This window comes from Schistocerca piceifrons, chromosome 5, assembly GCF_021461385.2.
Source record: "Schistocerca piceifrons isolate TAMUIC-IGC-003096 chromosome 5, iqSchPice1.1, whole genome shotgun sequence".
Lineage (NCBI taxonomy): Eukaryota > Metazoa > Arthropoda > Insecta > Orthoptera > Acrididae > Schistocerca > Schistocerca piceifrons.
Window position 1 is genome coordinate 285,678,411 of NC_060142.1, and position 24,482 is coordinate 285,702,892.

The following is a 24,482-nucleotide window of genomic DNA, read 5'->3' on the forward strand; positions in this document are numbered from 1 at the left end:
TAATTCCACAAGCACCTCGTCTACCACCTTCCAAACTTCGCAGAAGCTCTCCTGCAGCCCTTGTAGAACTGGCCGTCTAGAAGAAAGGATATTACGGAGACACGGCTTAGCCACAGCCTGGGGATGTTTCCAGAATGAAATGTTCACTCTGAACTAACAAAGCACTCAGAATGCCCTGTTTGTAAGCAGTATTGTGTTCACGGGTGAGGTTGGATTTACCCGTGACAGTATTTGTAACTACCGTAACTGTCACATTTGCGCTGATGCCAGTCTTAATGCAACACCTGTATCACGACATCAGCAGCGTTATTCGTTGAATGTCTGGGCAGGACTGCTCAGAGACAGAATAATTGGACCATACTGTCTACCACACAGACTAACCAGACAGCAGTACTTCCGGTTTCTGCGGACTGAACTTCCAGATGTACATGATGCTGTCCCTCTGAACCAACACCTGAACATGTGGTCCACGCACGACTGTGCTCCAGCACATTTTCATTTGCGAGTGCTCCGGCTTCTAACTCGGACGTAAATGGTCAACATTGGATAGGTAGAGGAGGGCCTGTGCCGTGGCCTCCAAGGTCTCAGGATTTGAATCCCACGGATTTCTGTGTGCCGGGTCGTGTCGAAACCCTGGTCTACGCAACTGAGGTCAATTCTTGAGGAATTATGGATGCGGATTGAAACAGTCTTCCAGCATTTACAGAATTCCCTAGGATTGCCTGGGAGGATTCGCAACACATTTCAGAGACGAGTTCAATGTTGCATTCAGCCACATGGACAACACATCGAACATCTACTAGTTCCTAAACCAAGTGTTCCTAGGCAGTGATGAAATGAAACAGAAAATGTGTTGTACACTGATGAACTGCAACAGAAAATGTGTTGTACACTGATGAACTGCAACAGAAAACGTGTTGCATCTCGACAACGGTTGATTTATTCGAGCTCTTTAGCTGCTTTTGGACTGTACTTTTCATGTGTGAATTATTGACCGTCACTTCTGAAACACCCTATATGCATATGCACACATAATGTAAACGTACATACATTTACAAGCGCGTCCGTCGTACACACACACACACACACAGGAAAATGGTTCAAATGGCTCTGAGCACTATGGGACTTAACATCTGAGGTCATCAGTCCCCCAGAATTTAGAACTACTTAAACCTAACTAACCTAAGGACATCACACACATCCATGCCGGAAGCAGGATTCGAACCTGCGACCGTAGTAGTCGCGCGGTTCCTGACTGAAGCGTCTAGAACCGCTCGGCCACCGCGGTCGGCAAACACACATACATACATACAATATTTACTGCTAACGATCTTTGTATTGGTAGTTCCCTGTACAACAATCGTCATGACAAACGGTTGCATATGCAGCAGCTTGCCGCGAGTCCTCGGTAATACTTGGGAATTAGTATACTTTCTCTCCTGTCTATGCTAGCGGATTCCACTTGTACTCGACCGGCAGACTTAAGTGACAAGTTTTGGGTTAAATGGACAGCGGCGGAAACTTTTTCAAGTCGAGTACTAAGATAGCGAGCTCGGAGATGACATCACAGGACCCGCTGGCGAGTTTAAAACGAGTATACGGAGCTCATTTCTGCGCTCCAGTGTCAGCGAGTTTCTTTTACGAGCAGTACGAGCATAGTGGGAACACGAAGCTTGCCGCGTAAGATGTCTGTCGTCAGCTGCTGGCTCAGTGCACCATGTGGCAATGAGCGTGCGACAAAACGATGACGACCTTACGGACGAGTCGGAGGTGATCGGCTCTAGAATGCACAGTTTGCTGATAAATGAGTGAACATTTGTTGTTCACATCACTTGAAAGTGTCTTACCCACACAGTGCTACCTAACTGTTCCCAGTTACCTTCAGAATAAAAATGCGAGGCCATGCAGAGATTGAAGAAGTTAATGCGACCACTTTCAGTCTGGGTCGCCTAGACCCACAGATCATGAGCCACTGACTTAGAAGTCTCAGTGTAGCAGACAGTAGAGTACAACAAACAGTTCGTACTCCACAATTCTTGCAGCTTCCTGTGATGGCAGGGGGGCGCATTTGACGGCATAGTGAGTTGGGCGCTGTAGCGCGGCGAACAGTTGATGTGTGCCGAGCAAACGAGACGTCTTTGCGGCGGCGGTGGCGGCAGCGTGGGTTCGGAGCCAAGTTGGTCTTGCGGAACAAGCTGTGCGGCCGCGCCGTACCGCGCTGTGTCAAGGAGGGCCCGTGGCGGCGTTTAATTATGTAACGCTCCGCAAAGTGGTGCTGTTTGCGGCTGCATTGTCAGCAGGGGCGGCCGCGCTCTCGTTAAGCAAGCGCGCTGCCGCGCGCCATTGTCTCCTCACACACACACACACACACACACACACACACATACGCACGCACACACGCACTCAGCATGCTGCATTCCAGAGGCTTTCTCAACAGTGGATCGAACTGCACATGCCGATCCACACAAGAAATTCCAGAAAGGCCAAATCGTACGTCGTTTGCAATCTACTTTCGAAAACACGTTCCTAGGCACTCCAATGAGGAATCGTAGCTTCGTAATAGGTCACTGGCTCACTGCTCAAAATTTCTGCACACTGTAGGGCGTAGACGGTTCAATTTCCTCTTCATTCATTTCATACACAAACGCACGGGACAAAATGTTGGCCACTCCTTCTAAAGAGCAGACTCGTTTCTTTGAGGCACCTTAGGTTAGTTAGGTTTAACTAGTTCTAAGTTCTAGGGGACTAATGACCTCAGCAGTTGAGTCCCATAGTGCTCAGAGCCATTTGAACCATTTGAACTAGGCGGTCTTGTGACGCTGACTTCACTCATGGCGGTGAAGCGAGGTGTATGGGCCAATAGGTTGCCTGGAATCAACAAGTCAAATGTTCGTTGATCCATTATGGATCGTGGGACGACGGCTGGCATGAAATTCTTGATGCAATAATTTACCAACAGCCGTATGTGTTGTGTCTAGACAAGACAGCCTAGACACAATGAGAGGAAGCCGAAAGGCACGCGCTAAGCTAAAGCAGGATGGCGTGAGGTGTGAAACAGGATACGTAATGAATGCTATAAAGAAAAGTACGTAGCTTCTGGAATACTTAACTTTAATCCATCCTTTTGGTACATCTGGAGATTGTGGCGATACAAGTGAGACTCTTTAGATACATGCATTGTTACTAATGGCGCCTTGCTAGGTCGTAGCCATTGACTTAGCTGAAGGCTATTCTAACTATCTGCTCGGCAAAGGAGCGAGGCTTCGTCAGTGTGCATCGCTAGCTACGTCGTCCGTACAACTGGGGCGAGTGCTATTCCGTATCTCGAGACCTGCCTTGTGGTGGCGCTCGGTCTGCGATCCCTGACAGTGGCGACACGCGGGTCCGACATGTACTAATGGACCGCGGCCGGTTTAAAGCTACCACTTAGCAAGTGTAGTGTCTGGCGGTGACACCACAGTATGTATTGTAAAAATTTATTTTATTTTATGAATTTTTATGTGCTACTAGTGTCGGCATTACATTGATGCCATCTTCTGGCCCCTGTACAATGAGTAGAAGAAATGTACTATTATAAAAAATTTACAAAACATATAGAACATACGTTAACAATTGACAGGTATGACGTTAACTATGTAAGTGGCTCAGAGAGATATATTGTATATCATTAAAACTACATGTAACATTAGGGCACATGTAACAAGAGAGCACGCGGCGGCACCCTCTGTACGAGGTTCCGTATAAAGCGGAGAAGCTATCACTATGGTAAGAGTGCCCCACCTGGCTAGCTGCAATAATTACTCTACCACGCAAACATTTGGGCTTATACTCGTCTGGTATGAGACGTTTCCCGGGCGGGAGGGGGAGGGGGGGAAGGGAGAGAGGGAAGGGTCCACTAGGGGCCGAACTGCACAACAACCATGGGTTCGGTGTGGGATGGCGGTGGGTGTGTGGACTGCTGTGGCCTGTTGTCTACCACTGACGGCTACGGCGGAAAGAAACCTCTCCGTCGTTTCTAGATGATCGGTTCTACACACAGTACGCAAAATGGTAAGAGTTGTTTTGGACCCATCGACTAGACTATAGTGGAATCTGCCAGTTTTTAATCTATGACATACCGTCTTTTAGCGGTGTTTTGTTTTGTCGGATACCGAATGTTGGGTAAAAAGATTCCGAGCTTTTCCGCTCTAAGGTTTTAATCACATGTCCACCTGAAGGTGTGGCTTTGAGTACAACGAAACCCGTTGTGATCCAGTACTAAAGGACTATTTTGCTAACATTTGTCCAACATGAGGCAGTATTCCTACTCTGTACACTGAAGAATGAATAATAAAGTTCCCACGCGCGAGACTTGGTCTGTGGGGCGTCGTGGCAGGGAGAAGCGGTAGGTTGTGATATTTTTACGATCTTCAACCGCAACCTCTCTGATGCGCATGCTAATGCATCTCCAGGACCGCGTTGACGAGTGCTATTTGTGAGCACACATTACCGCAGACAGAAGCTGTACGCCGTGTGACAGCGGGGGTTTCTGTTGGTCGTATTGCAGTCCCGAGTTTTATCACGTACTTGAGAAGTTCATCTGATATTTGTTACGAACGTCGTAGTTTTATAGCTATAAAGATGGAGAACATTCGACGTATCTTAATACAAAGTAGCTATCGGTGTCATTAGTAACTTCAAAAATTAAAAATAAAACTGAAAAGGCCTCAGTCTATCATTGAAAGTGCTCCTTGGAATACAAAAGTGCATCCCAGAAAGGACTATCTTACTCACATAAGACTAAGAAAACGTAACAGTCAGAGTTGCTTTAACATTTACAACATTTCTATGGGAAAATCGACCTTTTTTTAATGATGAAATAAAACCTATATGATGTCCCAAGATATGCTCAAGTAACCTACGAAAACATGGAAATTTGTCTAGCAGTTCTGGAGATTAGCGTGTTCAACAGACAGACACTACAGTTTTACAGATTTATTATTTGTATGGGTTACACAATCAGGATGTAACAAAATCAAACCATTGCACGACAAAGGATTAATTGGCAGTTAGTACCCAACTACGATATTATTTCACTTGGCCTCCCGAGGCCATTATCGGAAACAGGCGCTGAGATTATAATATAGTGGTGACTAAAGAAAACGCCTCGCACGGCAATGGTTTCAAATCAGCTTGTCTGTTCTACCAAATGGCATAACAACAATATTTTGGATTCCGCTTCACTCCCAGGTGCAATAATACTGTGGTCGACTAATTCATGCCAATAAGCAGTAATAACAGTTTTATACTACAGGTTAAATGTCAGTGGTAGTGTAGTTAATCTATGCTTAGCATCCGGCGCCATAATAAAACCTACCATTTTGTTTGAGTACTATTACTAATTTGAATAATATTTTTCAAGTCGGTAAGTATCTTATACTACACACTTTCTACAGTACCCTGTATTATTCCTCAGGTTTCAGGCTATCTTCGTAGCGAATTTCGTAGAAACATGTTCAGTAACAGAGGTTGAACTTTGAAACAAAAGAAGAAGGGTTGAAATTAGACAAGTTATGGGACTTAGTGGTAAATAAAAGCCAACAGCACCAACTCTTACCCAGTAAAAATGCCATAGAATAGGTCGGCGTTATTGTGCGATCTTCTGCAGCTGTCAGAAGAAATTGCGTGGTTACGTATAAACAGTTCGGCTTGCTCAGTATGTTTAAGTTTGAAAATACTTGGTCTTTAAAGAGTGTGCCGATGTGTCCAGCATTACAAGAGTGCAGATCAAATAGTGCAGTTCATGACCTAAATTTATAGCTTGTAAAAAATAAATTGGTGCTAAATCACAGTAAGACTTAGTTTTTATATTTTGTAACACACAGTTCAATTAAAACATGTTGATTACACAGAATCGGTATATGATTAGCGAGTCTGAACAATTAAAGTTCTTGGTGTTCAGACAGATAATAAGCTGTCTTGGAAAGCATATGTTCAGCATCTTGTTCAAAAACTGAATGCTGCTGTATTTACCATTAGAGCAACATCAGCAATAAGTGACATTCCTACACGAAAATTAGTCTACCTTATCTATTTTCATGCGCTTATGACATCAGCATATTCTGGAGTAACTCTTCCCGTTCACAAAGGGTATGTTTGGCTCAGGTCGAGCAATATGTGGTGTAAGTTCGCGGACCTCTTGTCGACTCCTGTTTAGGAGTCTCGAATTCTTAAATTGGCCTCTCACTCTATATTTTCTTTAATGCTATTTCTTGTTAACAGTACGAGCTACGTGCAAAGATATAGTACCTCTCACTCAGTTAGTACTTAGGCAGAAATCCAGCCTGCATTTGGGTCGCACATCTATGACTCTTGTGCATAATGGCGTGCAGTATTCTGCTACATCTACTTTCAATAAGGTACCACAAAAATTAAAGCAGTAATCCTCGTACTTTTGGGCAAAGGCCTTTCCGCAGTGGTTCCCGTGAGATCACCGAAGTTAAGAGCTGTCGGGCGTGGTCGGCACTTGGATAGGTGACCATCCAGGCCGCCATGCGCTGTTGCCATTTTTCAGGGTTCACTCAGCCCCGTGATGCCAATTGAGGAGCTACTCGACCTAATAGTAGCGGCTTCGGTCAAGAATACCATCATAACGACCGGGAGAGCGGTGTGCTGACCCCACGCCCCTCCTATCTGCACCCTCCACTGAGGATGACACGGCGGTCGGATGGTCACGGTAGGCCACTCGTGGCCTGAAGACGGAGTGCTAATCCTCGTACTTTTAGTCTAAACTGAAGAACTTACTCATGGCTAACTTCTGTACTGTCGGGGAGTTCCTGAAAAACTTCAGCTAATTTCTGTGTTATACTGTTGTTTGTACTAATGTATACTCGCAGCTTGTTCTCTGCATAGCGTTAGTGTACAGTTTATTTTGTCTATTATTGCCCTATGATGTTGATTTCATGTACTTATTCGTTTATGACTGTGGAAATTTGGTCCTCAGTTAGGTCCTATGGAACTAGACGCGGAAAATAAAAAAAAGATGAAACCTTAGGAGCAGAAAGACGCCATTGACCTCGACCTAATGCCTGTACAACAAAGCCTACAAAGCCACGATTTTTTATGTTTGATGTCGAAAATTTGACACTTGTCCATAAATGGGGTCGTACCTCAGACACTAATTATCCGACCTACGTAAATTAAACGTTCTCTCGAAGATATGAATTAGACTTGAACCCAGCCTCGAAATGGGATTCGCAGAAACTGAAAAGACGATTCTAGTTTCCGTGAATGTTGGCGTATACAGAGTTTGCAGTGTATTTGTGTGCTGTATTATTTCGGCGTTTAGTAACTGCACAGCTCCGACTATTGCCTGAGCGGTACATCCCAGTACTAGCCAAAAAAGTCCAAATACGTCTTGAAGGCCCTGTGTCACCAGAGACACACCGCTCTCGCGGGCGTTGTCAGTTTTCGTGACCTGTGCCATTACTTCTGAGTCAGGTTGCTCGTCAATTGGTCTCGCGAGTGCTGGATGCACCCCGCTTGCCAACAGCACTCGGCAGACCCGGTGATCTGACGGGAACCTGTGTTACCACTGCGGCAGTGCGCTAGCCAGGCAAGGTCAAATAGCTGAGCACTTCTTGCTGGAGGGGTGGAGTGGAGCACGCGTAACCACCTGGTAAGCGAGAGGCCACGATCTCTTGAGAGCCCCCATACACGAGTGACAGATCTCAACAATCTGTCCGCAGGTGCTCACCATTGGTTGTAAATGTGCCTACGAATAACACAAATTTTGTAAGGTGGCGTGGTCTCCTGACCTACATTTCTTACATATTCCGTCCTCACAATCGTATTCAGCACATCAAGACGCTTCATTTGCACCCAAACTCGATAAGGTAGAGTCAATTTTGAATGAATTCATGTAAGTAATATGCAAATCTAATAAGTAAATCGCAAGTGCGCACTGGGGTTGAAAAAGTTGAGGTTGGCGTACACAACATGGCGGTCGGAGGTATTTTCGTTCTAAACAGGAAACCAGCCCACTGGAAAGGCCGTCCCTCCAGAGGGCTGGGTCAACAACGTACCTACTGCGGCCGACTGTGTAGTTACGGAGTTCTCACAAGGGGGTAGTATACGCCTAACGACCGAGCGAGGTGGCGCAGTGGTTGGCACACTGGACTCGCATTCGGGAGGATGACGGTTCAATCCCGCGTCCGTCCAACCTGATTTAGGTTTTCCGTGATTTCCCTAAATCGCTCTAGGCAAATGCCAGGATGGTTCCTGTGAAAGGGCACAGCCGAATTCCTTCCCTAATCCGATGAGACCGATGAAAAAATGGTTCAAATGGCTCTGAGCACTATGGGACTCAACATCTTAGGTCATCAGTCCCCTAGAACTTAGAACTACTTAAACCTAACTAACCTAAGCACATCACACACATCCATGCCCGAGGCAGGATTCGAACCTGCGACCGTAGCAGTCACGCGGTTCTGGACTGAAGGGCCTAGAACCGCACGGCCATGAGACCGATGACCTCGACATTTGGTCTCTTCCCGCAAACAATCCTAAATGACTAACGGAGATGCTACAGATTTCCGCATTGGTCGACTTAAATGAAATGTCATTTTCCCGTTTAAAAGAGCAACGCTGACTGGCGGAATATTTCTGACGCAAAGAGTCAGAGGAGTGAGGGAAGGCAGCGAATGATATACCCTTGCAACTTTTCCAGAAAAAGGGGCCGTTCCGTCGTCGTTCTTACAGCGGGAACACGCAACGAGAGCGACTGCGCTCGTACGTGTACGCAAAGAGCGAGGAACAAAATCTCTCCTCAGTACTTCACTGGGAGAGCACCTCTGTCGTCAGCAAATCGGAGTGACACTCCAGAGTCGATCGGGATTAAGCGTTGTTCAGTGTTGGCCGCCACACTTACTGTGCGGTGTGAACATGGACAGAGTACCAGTTAAACGCCTGCGAGCGAGTATTGAGTGGCTTTGGTATACCACGCCAATAGTTAGACTAGGGGCGGATGGGAGTCCTTGACTTCATCAAGGCGTATAGAGAGTTTGATTGGCGAAGGTCAATCCAGATAGAAACAGATAGTTGTGCCATTTGTCAGCAGCGAACAACGCAGGCAGCAGTCGTCGCAGCTCACTGTATTGTGCGCTACAGCTATGCGAGCCCCATCTGTCCTCCCTAAGAGTGCACTCCACTACATTTCTCACGCAACAGCTTTGACAGTACCTAGAAAAGTTATATAGGCGTGGTGGTCAGCCATTCTGCTGAGAAAATAACATTCTTAAAGAAAAGGGAGAAAAGAACATTTCCATACTTTGTAAAATAATAGCATTCCTATCCATAAGAGGCAATCTACTTTTACTAAAAGAACCCGGAAATTTATTATTTTGTAAGAAAAAGTTTCACAGCCAGCCGGAGTGGCCATGTGGTTCTAGGCGCTACAGTCTGGAACCGAGCGACCGCTACGATCGCAGGTTCGAATCCTGCCTCGGGCGTGGATGTGTGTGATGTCCTTAGCTTAGTTAGGTTTAATTAGTTCTCAGTTCTAGGTGACTGATGACCTCAGAAGTTAAGTGGCATACTGCTCAGAGCCAAAAGTTTCACTTGATTTCTCAGAATTTTTTGTAATAAATAATATTTTTCGTTCGTTTAATGTTTTTCTTACATTAACTAGCAATACTCCCATACCCAAGTATCCCACTAGTTACGTAAGAATATATAGAATATTTTTGTGTCCTTTCCTTACAGTGGACGACTGCAGAAGATATTTGTTGCTGAATGTTTTTCAAGCAGCTCTTGTTAGTACATTAGGAGCGTCTGTCTGTCGTGCAGGAGCCAAAGGGTACTTGTTGGAGCAATCCATTGCGTAACTTGACAAAAGAAAACCCACACACTCACAACGTTCCACCAGTCAATCAATTCCTCGACGATAGAAATCTACTTCTTAGTCACGAAGGCATCCGAGAACCGCTGAACGTCCTCATAGTTGGAAACTCCCTTTCCCGCATATTTCTTTCAGTTCGCCGAAAAGGTGGAATTCAAATGCTGCAGTTTGTGGACTTACCAAACAGCATCCCCTACGCCTGTGCAACTTTCGTCAAATTGTTGGCAGCATTTCATTACGGCTGGACGGCGACACTGCATTTGTTCATGTACCGCCAGAATATAACGTTGCATCTGCATCCAGTTTAAACAGCCCACAAGAATCATACTGTCCCACGTTCTTCAGCTGTGCAGTACGTTTCCATTTTAAGTGCCATTTCAGTCACATACAATGAAGCATCTGTGTCTGCAGGAAACCCGAAACATGAACTTCACTCTCACAATACGCCACTCTTGTCCGTGCATAACCTTTTTCTGTGCGCATCACGTCATTAAATACAAGGTATGCAAAGCGGATCTTCAGCGCTCCGTCTTTCAAGGCATTGGTAAAACGGTAATCCGACATGCTGGTCTTGCACAGGTTGAGATGCGAACAAAGTAGGTCTAACTGCTCGAGCAGAGCGGACCACGCAAGAGTGGTTTATGCGTTCAGCAGCTCCAATTTTCACACGTCACCGACACAAATAAAAAGGTCCCTGTCTTAGTAGGATCTTGTTTTTCGCCATGTGTTTACAGAATTTTCTCCTTATTTTGCCCATGTCTCATGTAAGAAAATTAGATGCTTTCTGTGAACATCATGTATACAGGGTGGTCCATTGATACTTACCGGGCCAAATATCTCACGAAATAAGCACCAAACGAAAAACTACAAAGAACAAAACTCGTCTAGCTTGAAGGGGGAAACCAGATGGCGCTATGGTTGGCCCGCTAGATGGCGCTGCCATAGGTCAAACGGATATCAACTGCGTTTTTTTTTTTTTTAAATAGGAACCCCCATTTTTATTACATATTCGTGTAGTACGTAAAGAAATATGAATGTTTTAGTTGGATTACTTTCTTCGCTTTGTAATAGATGGCGCTGTAATAGTCACAAACGTATAAGTACGTTGTATCACGTAACATTCCGCCAGTGCAGACGGTATTTGCTTCGTGATACATTAATCGTGTTAAAATGGAACGTTTACCTATTGCGGAAAAGGTCGATATCGTGTTGATGTATAGTTATTGTGATCAAAATCCCCAACGGGTGTGTGCTATGTATCCTGCTCGGTATCCTGGACGACATCATCCAAGTGTCCAGACCATTCGCTTTAGTCCCCCTTAAACATCCCAACAACCACCATCTCCAGACTGTTCGCCGTATAGTCACGTTATTTAAGGAAACAGGAAGTGTTGAACCACATGTGAAACGTCAACCACGACCTGCAACAAATGATGATGCCCAAGTAGGTGTTTTAGCTGCTGTCGCGGCTAAACCGCACATCAGTAGCAGACAAATTGCGCGAGAATCGGGAATCTCAAAAACGTCGGTGTTGAGAATGCTACATCAACATCGATTGCACCCGTACCATATTTCTATGCACCCGGAATTGCATGGTGACGACTTTGAACGTCTTGTACAGTTCTACCACTGGGCACAATAGAAATTACGGGACAACGACAGATTTTTTGCACGCGTTCTATTTAGCGACGAAGCGTCATTCACCAACAGCGGTAACGTAAATCGGCATAATATGCTCTATTGAGCAACGAAAAATCCACGATGGCTCCGAAAAGTGCAACATCAGCGAACTTGGCGGGTTAATGTATGGTGCGGCATTATGGGAGAAAGGATAATTGGCCCCCATTTTATCGATGGCGATCTAAATGGTGCAATGAATGCTGATTTCCTACGTAATGTTCTACCGATTTTACTACAAGATGTTTCACTGCATGACAGAATGGCGATGTACTTCCAACATCATGGATATCCGGCACATAGCTCGCGTGCCGTTGAAGCGGTATTGAATGGCATATTTCATGACAGCTGTATTGGTAGTCGAAGCACCATACCATGGCCCACACGTTCACCAGATCTGGCGTCCCCGGATTTCTTTCTGTGGGGAAAGTTGAAGGATATTTGCTATCGTGATCCACCGACAACGCCTGACAACATGCGTCAGCGCATCGTCAAAGCATGTGCGAACATTACGGAAGAGGAACTACTCGCTGTTGAGAGGAATGTCGTTACACGTATTGCCAAATTGACGGACAGCATTTTGAGCATTTATTGCTTTAATGTGGCATTTACAGGTAATCACGCTGTAACAGCATGCGTTCTCAGAAATAAGTTCACAAAGGTATATGTATCACATTGGAACAACCGAAATAAAATGTTTAAACGTACCTACGTTCTGTATTTTAATTTCAAGGACCTAGCTGTTACCAACTGTTCGTCTAACATTGTGAGCCATATGTTTGTGACTATTACAGCGCCATCTATCACAAAGCGAAAAAAGTGGTCCAACTAAAGCATTTATATTTCTTTACTTACTAGACGAATATGTAATAAAAAATGGGGGTTCCTATTAAAAAAAACGCAGCTTTATCCGTTTGACCTATGGCAGCGCCATCTAGCGGACCAATCTTGTTTCCCCCTTCAAGCTAGACAAGTTTATTGGATTGACGCTTATTTCGTGAGATATTTGACCCGGTCACGATCAATGGACCACCCTGTATTGGATATTACATATTGCTGGTCCACAGTAGATTTTTTGCAGAAAGCAAAGTAGACAGCATTTATAGATTTCGATACGTTGATTATGAATATCACCTAGCTCAGGTTTCAGCGAGGTTGAGACTTTACGTATCACGTATATCGCTACCGTCATCAATACGATATAGTCATTAACTGGACTTCTTTAGTTACACGCACCGTTTCTTTGCCTTCCTCTTGTGGATGTGTCTGGAGCATCTCCCTGTAGCATCTAACAGACATTGGCTTGTATAGCAGTACTCCATTGCCCTGTGTACCACTGTTCTATCACAGAAATTCCTGGTTGAACTACTCACCGTGTTCATCACTAAATACACGACAGTTCTCTGGTAACACTGTTGCAGCAAATGACGTAAGCATGAATATATTCGTCCATATCATCACTGTAATTTTCGCCTCTCCTGTTCCCCAAGAACGATGTTATCACGTTACGAAAACAGTACCACGGATGCAGCTGATGACTGGTTGGAACTGACTCAAAATTTGTGCCCTGCTCCCCTTCCCCAACAACTGGGGTATCTGTGGAACAGTAAATGTCCCCGTTTTTAACTTCTCTGTGCTGAGTTGTGAAGACTTCTTATAAAAATACTGAGATACTGCTTCATTCCTATGCACAGCCTTAACAAATGGTGTCAAGAGTCCCAACAGAATGTGCAATGGTTGGAGAATAATTTTGTTCGGATATACCAGAGGTTCCTCGACAATATTTTTTGGCTCACGCCCGGAGCTGTTCGCGGAGGCCATTCCTTCTGCCTGTAGTGTTTTCCTCTTGCGCGATTGTCCTATTCACAAAGTTAACAGCAATACTCGCACTTAGTGTGATCACCTTGCACATCCAAAAGGATCGCAATGACATTGAAATCTCTACACAACAGCCATTAACGCTTATTGTTACTGACACAGTTTAAAACGGATTTCAGCATGGCGGAGGTAACGGGGATGTACGACCTCTCATTACCACTGTCTAACACTAATGCCTTCAGGTTTATTTTTGAGCCACCTGCAAAAAGTCTCCATTCGTCTGGTACATGTGTAGAGTACAGGTCTTGCAACACTGTCAATGTCACTGCACAATGTGATGTCGCCTTCAGTCTTGAAATGACACCCAGTTTCTTTCTGACGCGCCAGAAACACAGACACACGCACGTTGTCAGCAAAGAGGTTCCTCTGCGGCAGACGTGAGGCAATGAGTTCGGTTTTACGCTTTGAAAGATCTAAATCCCGAATCAGGTTACTGAGTTCAAACCTTCTGACTCTGTGAGGTTCTCCAGATGACAATATTGGCGAGAATGTAGGATGAATGCCGCTGGTTGTATGTGTCGCAATCACCGTTCATCATCGCTATCACAGCTTAATGGTGGTACACGTGGGGGAACAGGGGCTGGCAATCCTTCGCCATGAGACACGGGGCGAATTACTGATGGGACATCAAGTTACTGGGTATTCCTCTTCCTTTTAGTACTGAATAATTTCCTCGAGGGAGGTACCATACAAAAACAGCAATCCGATGCATGATTCGTGAGTTCACGCCAAACACCAGGCACACCAAACTTCATGGAGACGTTTTTACCATGGATCCAAGCATTCACTATAGACGAAACGAGGTGCAACACACGTGCTGAACCCACGATTTATCTTGGTCTCCAACTCTACTCCCAAAAATACAAGACGTATGCTTGTTTCACTGCTTTAGTCAATGGTCACCTTGAACCACTAAACACATCTGCACAATTGTCAGGTACTTAACTGTAGGTTGCAAGATCCCCTCACTTCTAAACTGATACTGTTATTACTCACAAGGGAACCTCCCCATCGCACCCCCCTCGGATTTAGGTATAAATTGACACAGTGGATAGGCCTTGAAAAACTGAACACAGATCAATCGAGAAAACAGGAAGAAGTTGTATGGAACTATGAAAAAGTAAGCAAAATATACAAACTGAGTAGTCCATGCGCAACGTAGGCAACATCAAGGAGGATGCGATCTGACGAGCGCCGTGGTCCAGTCGTTAGAGTAAGCAGCTGCGGAATGAGAGATCCTTGGTTCGAATCTTCCCTCCAGTGAAAATTTTACTTACTTTATTTTCGCAAAGTTACGATCTGTCCGTTCATTCATTGACGTCTCTGTTCACTGTAATAAGTTTAGTGTCTGTGTTTTTTGACCGCACCGCAAAACCGTGCGATTAGTAGACGAAAGAACGATCCTTGCCAATAGGAACCGAAAACATTTGATCACAAGGTCATAGGTCAACCGATTCCTCCACACGAAAACACGTCTGATATATTCTATACGACACTGGTGACGGCATGTGCGTCACATGACAGGAATATGTTGTCGACCCACCTAACTTGCACACCTGGCGAATGGGTAAAAAGATTCTTCTACCTTGCCCGATTTAGGTTTTCTTGTGGATGTGATAATCACTCCCAAAAAAGTGATGAAAACATAAGAGTTTGTCACATAAACTGCAACAAATGAATGCAACAGTTTCACAGTCGCACAGTTTTCCCTGTGCTCTGTCAAAACATATGTTTTTTACGTTTTCAAATGTTTCCGTGTGTAGACCGTCAAATCCTGCATATGTCCAAGCAAATCTGAACATGTCCTGGAATTTTGGAGAGCGAAGTTGATTATGTGTGAGTGCCTGACCTTTGATAATTGTCTGAAATTAAAAAATTAAACTTTCCACTCGAGAGAAGACTTGTACCAAGGACCTCTCGTTCCGCAGCTGCTCACGCTAACCACGGGACCACGGCGCTTGTAAGCTCACAGTCTCCTTGATGTTGCCTACCTTGCGCATGGACTACTCAGTTTGTATATTTTGCTAATTTTTTTCGTAATTCCACACAACTTCTTCCTGTTTTCTCGATTTATCTGTGTTCAGTTTTTCAAGGCCTATCCCTGTGCCAACTTATAACTAAATCTGAGGGGGGTGTGATGGGGAGGTTCCCTTGTCAGCTTAGCCGCGAGTCCGTAGAGGGTGGTATATGTGACGTACAGTATAACTGGTCAGCATTTCCACCCGGAATTTGTGAGTGTAAGTCGGACCTTCCTTGATCCGCCTTGGTGGGTCGTGTTGTCGGATTTCCTCCTACCTGTGCGCTGTGCAGCTCTCGTAAATGTCGTCCCGTGCAGATTCTTCATTGGCGCATTGGATGTCTCTTTCGGTGGAAGCTAATTATCTGAAATTGCTGTCGGTCAACTTTGGGGTATCTATTTACTCGAAATTAACATTCAGAAGCCCGTAATATCACTTTTATTCCTCTTAGATCAATAATGAAACACTCATGTCACAAACTACTCGTAACCGAGAGCATGGCTACCATCGAACAAGACAGGAAGAGCTCTTAACGGCGACTGCCGACTTCGGCGCGCAGTCCGTATCTCTTACTAGTTTCGTCACAGTTCGTGGATTTCCGAACAAGTTCGTACTTACTAAGATATGCATTTGTTATTGAACGGGTGTGAATTTTAACGAGGCAAAATTATGATAAATAGCTTTAAACATCCAGAGGCTCCTCCTAGTATTCATGTTGTCATAAATGACTTTAATTATTAAATATAAATTTTAAAAAAATCGGTGACTTTGGCGCCAAGATGGCGGTACTTCCCGTCATGTATATTTCCCAGGCCGACGCTTGTTGCTACGGTCCAGCGCCGAGCCCCACCCCACTACGCGCGACATATGGTCGCTTCGTCACCTAGCCAGCCAGCGTGGGAAATGCTCTCCAAGTCATGGCCGGCTACGGACTACAGCACTTCCAAACTATCGTGAATACATCAATAAGAGGCAATAATTTATTAAAACTGGTAAAAATGTCTTCCTCACGTAAGAGGCACCTTACAAGGTGCGGAGCAGTTTTGTGGAAGCATAAATGCGCACAATGATACCATTCTTCAGTTTCAACAATTGACGGGAACTCCCTCATGGAGTAAAACAGAAGTGATTTCTGGTGTTCCCCAGGGTAGTCTCATAGGCCCTCTGCTGTTCTTGCCTATAAAATCGATTTAGGAGATAATCTGAGAAGCTGTCTTCCGTTGTTTGCAGATAATGCTGTCGTTTATCGTCTAGTAAAGTCATCAGAAGATCAATACAAATTGCAAAACGATTTAGTGAAGATATCTATATGGTGCGAAAATTGACAATTGACACCAAATAATGAAAATGTGAGGTCATCCGCATGAGTTCTAAAAGGAATCCGTTAAACTTCGCTTACACGGTAAATCAGTCAAATCTAATGGTAGTAAAATCAACGAAATACGTAGGAACGGACAACTTAAATTGGAAAGAACACACAGAAAATATTGTGGGGAAGGCGAAGCAAAGACTGCATTCTATTGGCAGAACACTTCGAAGATGTAGCATATCTAGTAAAGAGACTGCCTACACTACACTCGTCCGTCCTCTTTTGAAGTTCTACTTCGCACTGGGGGATCCTTATCAGACACGATGAACGGAGTACATCGAAAAACATCAGTAAAGAGCAACACGTTTCGTATTATATAGAAGTAAGGGAGAGTGCGTCACTGAGATGATACAGGATTTGGGGTAGACGTAATTAAAACAAAGGCGTTTCTCGTTGCAGCGGAATCTTCTCACTAAATTTAATTAACCAACTTTCTCCTCCGAATGCGAAAATATTTTGTTGACGCCGACCTACACAGGGAGAAATGATTATAGTAATACAATACGGGAAATCAGAGCCCACAAGGAAAGATATAGCTGTTAGAGATTGGTATAACGGTAATTATTGTGAAGATAGTTCGATGAACCCTCTGCCAGGCACTTAAGTATGATTTTCAGAGTATCCATACACACGTAGATGAAATCACTAAGTGAATTCACTGTAAACCACTAGATGAATATAGTCGGAGTAATTTGCGCTCCATCTTCAGCAAAAGAAAGGTTCTCAAGTATCTCATTGTTTATGGCGTCCTATCTGTTGAACTATGTGTCGTAGAATGATAGAATTTTTCATTCAGTGATATATTTAGATACTGTTTACTAATTGTGTTATGAATAGAGTTAGTAGTAAATAAGAAATAAATTAAAACGTCGTGTGCGACCCTCACGTTTTACTGCACGAACAGCGAAAATGTAGTATGAGAATAAACTTCTCTTTTCATCATGTAATGGGAAATATCAGAGACAAAAGTTTCTTCAGGCATTGAAATTATGTCTTAAGTTTGTTGGAAGTCGCTAAGTGCTCTCATCCTCAAATATTGGATAAATAAGAGTCGAGTATTTGGTCGCCGTTGTTATGTTGGCTCAAGAAAAGCTGAGTCTTTCTAAGCATAACACCTGTCTTATTGTGTTAAGACTTTGAACATAAGATTTTACCTCTTAGTGAGTTTATTAAGACAGCATATTAAATTTTTAAATTCAGTCAGCAATTGCACAAAACATTTAACATCAAATATTTATTGCTCATGGACAGCCGTCAGGTAGGCACCCTCGAACTGTTATTGGATTATTGGTTCCAGCATGCAGCACTTGTCTCTGCAGTGAGTTACGAATTGATTTAAATACTCTTGAATCTTCTTGTAAAGTTTGACAAGACTGCACACTACGATGCTCTGGTTCTTGATCTTTATCAACGGGAGCACTGTTCACTTCACTTTTGAAATGACCCCAGACAGAAAAAACACGATAATTTAAATAATCAGGTGATCTAGGAAACTAAGGTACAGACCCTGTCGACCTACCTTGGACCATACGGCCATGACAGATGTCGTCTTACACCAGAAGCAGGATGTAGGGTGCCCATAACATTTCCCACAGTTCTGCAAATAGAACGTTCTCAAACAACTCTTGAAGACCCAGCCGCCAGAAACGGAGATACCCTCGCCCATCAGGTTATCTTGTGTGACTCAATGGAGAGGATGACTTAGCGCCCCTAAGCACACATTCATTGAGGAACACCGGCCGAGGTGGAGCAGTCTTAGCACACTAGACTTGCATTCAGGAGCACAATCCCCATTCGGCCATCCAGGTTTAAGTTTTCCGAAAAAGTAACTCGCTCCAGGCAAATTCTGCGATGGGAAGGGCACGGCCAGTTTCCTTCCCCCATCCTTACGTAATCTGAGTTTGGGCTCCATCTCTATCGACCTCACTTTCGACGGGTCGTTAAGCACTAATCTTCTCAATGAGAAATGCTGCTGATGTGAGGACTATGAACAACATATGATTTTACGTCTGATTTGAGCTCAACTAGGCGGCAACTTAAACGAAATGTTTATATTTCAAATACATTTGTACTGAATGGAGCAATATTTCACAATGAAGTCAGTGGTGACTCATATCCAAATTTTCGCAGTTATATCACAGACGGCTCAGTTGAATGTATACCAAAAAGTTTTTGCTGCTAGTAGCCTACTGTCAGTTTTCACAGTTAATTATGTTACACCCTATGGGTAGTCCGTATGGTCTGACGATTATCTTAATACATTATTCATTTTTGTAAACATTTTTAGTGAATGTTTTGAACTACTATTCACTTTTTACTGATCTGGACTAATAGTTTTTTATTAACTAATATATGAACGTCAGTAAGTTGAAAGAGCTGTCATTTTGGAAGAATGTCATATCTGCTCCCCACCACTATTCAGTTTACTTCGGAAGTGGTATCCATTTTCTGTTAGGTACACTACCACACAGAAAAATGATTGGAGTAAATTGGAACGTTAGAACTTCCCATGACGTACAACTGCTGTGTGTACGTCAAGTAAGTTCACAATAACGTGACCGTTTAGTGTCAGAGAAATACGACGAGAAGTCTCGAATTTTAATTAACATTTCGAAAGAAAAAAAAGTAACTGCGAATTTAACTTGTTGTTTGTTTTCAAATATAGGACCTTTAATTAAGAGTGGTACTTTTTAAAATTGTGATTTTCAGCGTCTGATATATTTTTTTGTGTGGCCGAGTTTGGGTGGAATTTCATTCTGCACGAGCAGAAGCCACCAATGTGGGGCGCGAAGCGAGGCCAGTATCGCAGCAGTAGCGACCAACATTGAGGTAGAGCCGAATGTGTCAGTTTCAAGACGATCTCAACAGTTGCGGACATCTGAGACATCAACTTGGTGAATCTTGTGAAAAGATTTCGGTCTATTCCCATACAAAGTTTGTGCTGACTCTAGAGGGTAAGTCACTAATGCTGGACAAAGTGGTTAACAATTGGACGCATCGTGTGCGTCAGTGTGCTCAAAGCCGTGTTGGACATTTGAACGATATTTTGTTCAGAATATCGCTGCAATGTCTAAGCTTAAAAATAAAGCACAGTTTACGTTGAGTGGTTTATTTTATTTTATTTTTTCAAAATCTAAGTATCACTCTTAATGAATGACCCTCCAAAGGTCTGGAGTCTTGGTACACGTTAAAATCCCCGCGATACATCTACATCTACGTGATTACTCTGCTATTCACAATAAAGTGCCTGGCAGAGGGTTCAATGAACCATCTTCATGCTGTCTCTCTACCTTTCCACTCTCGAACGGCACGTGGGAAAACGAACACTTAAATTTTTTCCGTGCGAAACCTGATTTCTCTTATTTTGTCATGATGATCATTCCTCCCTATGTAGGAGGGTGCCAACAGAATGTTTTCGCAATCGGAGGAGAAAACTGGTGATTGAAAATTCATGAGGAGATTCCGTCACAACGAAAAACGCCTTTGTTTTAATGATTGCCACTCCAATTCACGTATCATGTCTGTCACACTATCTCCCCTATTTCGCGATAATACAAAACGTGCTGCCCTTCTTTGTACTTTTTCGATGTCATCCGTCAGTCCCACCTGATACGGATCCCACACCGCACAGCAGTACTCCAGAATAGGGCGGACAAGCGTAGTGTAAGCAGTCTCTTTGGTAGACCTGTTGCACCTTCTAAGTGTTCTGCCAATGAACCGCAGTCTTTGGTTTTCTCTATCCACAATATTATCTATGTGATCGTCCCAATTTAGTTTATTTGTAATTGTAATCCCTCAGTATTTAGTTGAATTTACAGCCCTCAGATTTCTGTGACTTATCGCGTAATCGAAACTTAGCTGATTCCTATTAGTACTCACGTGAATAACTTCAAACTTTTCTTTATTCGGGGTCAATTGCCACTTTTCGAACCATACAGGTATCTTATCATCATCTGATGACTTCACAAGACCGTAAATGACAGCATCGTCTGCAAACAATCTAAGACGGCTACTCAGATTGTCACCTATGTCGTTAATATAGATTAGGAACAATAGAGGGCCTATATCACTTCCTCGGTGAACGCCGGATATTACTTCTGCTTTACTCGATCACTTTCCGTCTATTACTACGAACTGTGACCTTTCTGACAGGAAATCACGAATCCAGTCGCACAACTGAGGCGATACTCTGTAGGCACACAGTTTGATTAGAAGGCGCTTGTCAGGAACGGTGTCGAAAGCCTTCTGGAAATCTAAAAAAATGGAATCAATTTGACATCCCCTGTCGATAGCACTTATTACTTCATGAGTATAAAGAGCTAGTTGTGTTTCACATGAACGATATTTTCTGAATCCGTGCTGACTATATGTCAATAAATCGTTTTCTTCGAGGTTCAAATGGCTCTGAGCACTATGAGACTCAACTTCTGAGGTCATTAATCCACTAGAACTTAGAACTAGTTAAACCTAACTAACCTAAGGAGATCACACATATCCATGCCCGAGGCAGGATTCGAACCTGCGACGGTAGCGGTCTCGCGGTTCCAGACTGCAGCGCCTAGAACTGCACGGCCACTTCGGCCGGCGTTTTCTTCGATGTGCTTCATAACGTTCGAATACAGTATATGTTCTAAAACCCTACTGCAAATCGACGTTAGTGATGTTGTTGTTGTGGTCTTCAGTCCTGAGACTGGTTTGATGCAGCTCTCGATGCTGCTCTATCCTGTGCAAGTTTCTTCATCTCCCAGTGCCTACTGCAACCTACATCCTTCTGAATCTGCTTAGCGTACTCATTTCTTGGTCTCCCTCTACGATTTTTACCCTCCACGCTGCCCTACAATACTAAATTGGTGATCGCTTGATGCCTCAGAACATGTCGTATTTTCCAGTCTTTAGGTATGTATCTTTCTGTGAGCGTTTGGTTGTATATAATTGCTAAATGTGGAGCTATTTATCAGCGTACTCTGAGAGGAACCTGACTGGTATCACCGAGCGAGGTGGCGCAGTGGTTAGACACTGGACTCGCATTCGGGAGGACGACGGTTCAATCCCACGTCCGGCCATCCTGATTTAGGTTTTCCATGATTTCTTTAAATCACTCCAGGCAAATGCCGAGATGGTTCCTCTGAAAGGGCACGGCCGACTTCCTTCCCCATCCTTCCCTAATCCGATGAGACCGATGACCACGCTGTCTGGTCTCCTTCCCCAAAAAACCAACCAACCTGACTGGTATCCAATCTGGACCGGAGGCCTTGCCTTATTAAGTGATTTAAGCTGCTTTGTTACACCGTGGATATCTACTTCTATGTTTCTCATCTTGGCAGTTGTTCTTGATTGGAATTCAGGAATATTTACTTCGTCTTCTTTGGTGCACATAGCTAGATAGCCCAAAACAAAATGACTGATAAATGGAGGTGATCGGCACCATACTTTTATTTTTTCGCTCCACAAGCAAACAGGAAGTAATAACGTAACTTTATTTTTTTCGAGGTGATAAATAAACCTTTAAGACCATCTCTCGTAGTATTGGACCTAACATAGAACCTTGCAGTACTCCAGTAATTAATGGTTTCCCCACAGGCGGAGACATCAATGAGACTGCGACCTGCAGTCCAAACGTATCCCACCCTGCTGTCCTTGTTCTGTTCGTAGTTGAAGCCACGCGGGTGACTTCTCGGTCGCCTTCTTACTAGAAGTTCCACTAGCGCCGTACGCCGAGGCGATGACTCAGCGCCCGCTGCTGTGTTGTTAAGCCCCGGGAAACGTGCCAGCGCCGGCCGGTCCCTCTCTTTTATGGGATGCCGCCCCCGCCCCCGCCTACGCGCCGGCACGTGCCTTTTTCTTTTTTCTGCCGCTCCACCCCCGCAGTGGGGGCAGAAGCGCCGGCGTCTGTGGCTGGCTGGCACTCTTCCATAGGGGCTGCGCCGCGCAGCGAGTCGCCGGCTGTCTGCAAGCGCCTCCCGGCCATGCGGATTTATGGTTAATCGCTCGCGACACCACTGCAAAGCTGTCTACTTGTTGTCACTTGCAGAGTAGCTGCGCTTCGAGGACAGGCGTGGGGAGGAGTGGTTGTAACTGCACTTCTCTTCTTCTTCATCGTTGTTCTCACGACACTAATCTTTAATTCGACGCCAGAAAGGAATTAATGACACGTACAAAATGCATCCAAATACATAACTCTGACGTACATAAGACATAAGTAAAAGGAGTTATTTTCAACCAGCAAATATTCAATATTGCAATGAGTTGGTTACCAGTAACTGAAATGTAGTCAATTCGAAACAGCAGTGCCTGTGTTATTAAGAAGTACGACACAGTTTCCCTTTGGACATGTTGTTGTTGTAGTCTTCAGTCCAGAGACTGGTTTGATGCAGCTCTCCATGCTACTCTATCCAATGCAAGCCTCTTCATCTCCCAGTACCTACTGCAACCTACATCCTTCTGAATTTGCTTGGTGTATTCATCTCTTGGTCTCCCTCTACGATTTTTACCCTCCACGCTGCCCTCCAATACTAAATTGGTGATCCCTTGATGCCTCGGAACATGTCCTACCCACCGATCCCTTCTTCTAGTCAAGTTGTGCCACAAATTTCTCTTCTCCCCAATCCTATTCAATACTTCCTCATTAGTTATGTGATCTACCCATCTACAGCATTCTTCTATAGCACCACATTTCGAAAGCTTCTATTCTCTTCTTGTACAAACTACTTATCGTCCATGTTTCACTTCCATACATGGCTACACTCCATAGAAATGCTTTCAGAAACGACTTCCTGACACTTAAATCAATACTCGATGTTAACAAATTTCTCTTCTTCAGAAACGCTTTCCTTGCCATTGCCAGTCTACATATTATATCCTCTCTACTTCGGCCATCATCAGTTATTTTGCTCCCCAAACAGCAAAGCCCATCTACTACTTATGGTGTCTCACTTCCTAATCTAATTCCCTCAGCATCACCCGACTTAATTCGACTACATTCCATAATCCTCATTTTGCTTTTGTTGGTGTTCGTCTTATATCCTCCTTTCAAGATACTGACCATTCCGTTCAGCTGCCCTTCCAAGTCCTTTGCTGTCTCTGACAGAATTACAATGTCATCGTCGAACCTCAAAGTTTTTATTTCTTCTCCATGGATTTTAATACGTACTCTGAATTTTTCTTTTGTTTCCTTCACTGCTTGCTCAGTATACAGATTGAATAGCATCGGGGAGAGGCTACAACCCTGTCTCATTCCCTTCCCAACCACTGCTTCCCCTTCATGTCCCTCGACTCTTATAACTGCCATTTGGTTTCTATACAAATTGTAAATAGCCTTTCGCTCCCTATATTTTAACCCTGCCACCTTCAGAATTTGAAAGAGAGTATTCCAGTAAACATTGTCAAAAGCTTTCTCTAAGTCTACAAATGCTAGAAACGTAGGTTTGCCTTTCCTTAATCTAGCTTCTAAGATAAGCCGTAGGGTCAGTATTGCCTCACGTGTTCCAATATTTCTACGGAATCCAAACTGATCTTCCCCAAGGTCGGATTCTACTAGTTTTTCCATTCGTCTGTAAAGAATTCGTGTTAGTATTTTGCAGCCGTGACTTATTAAACTGATAGTTCGGCGATTTTCACATCTGTCAACACCTGCTTTCTTTGGGATTGGGATTATTATATTCTT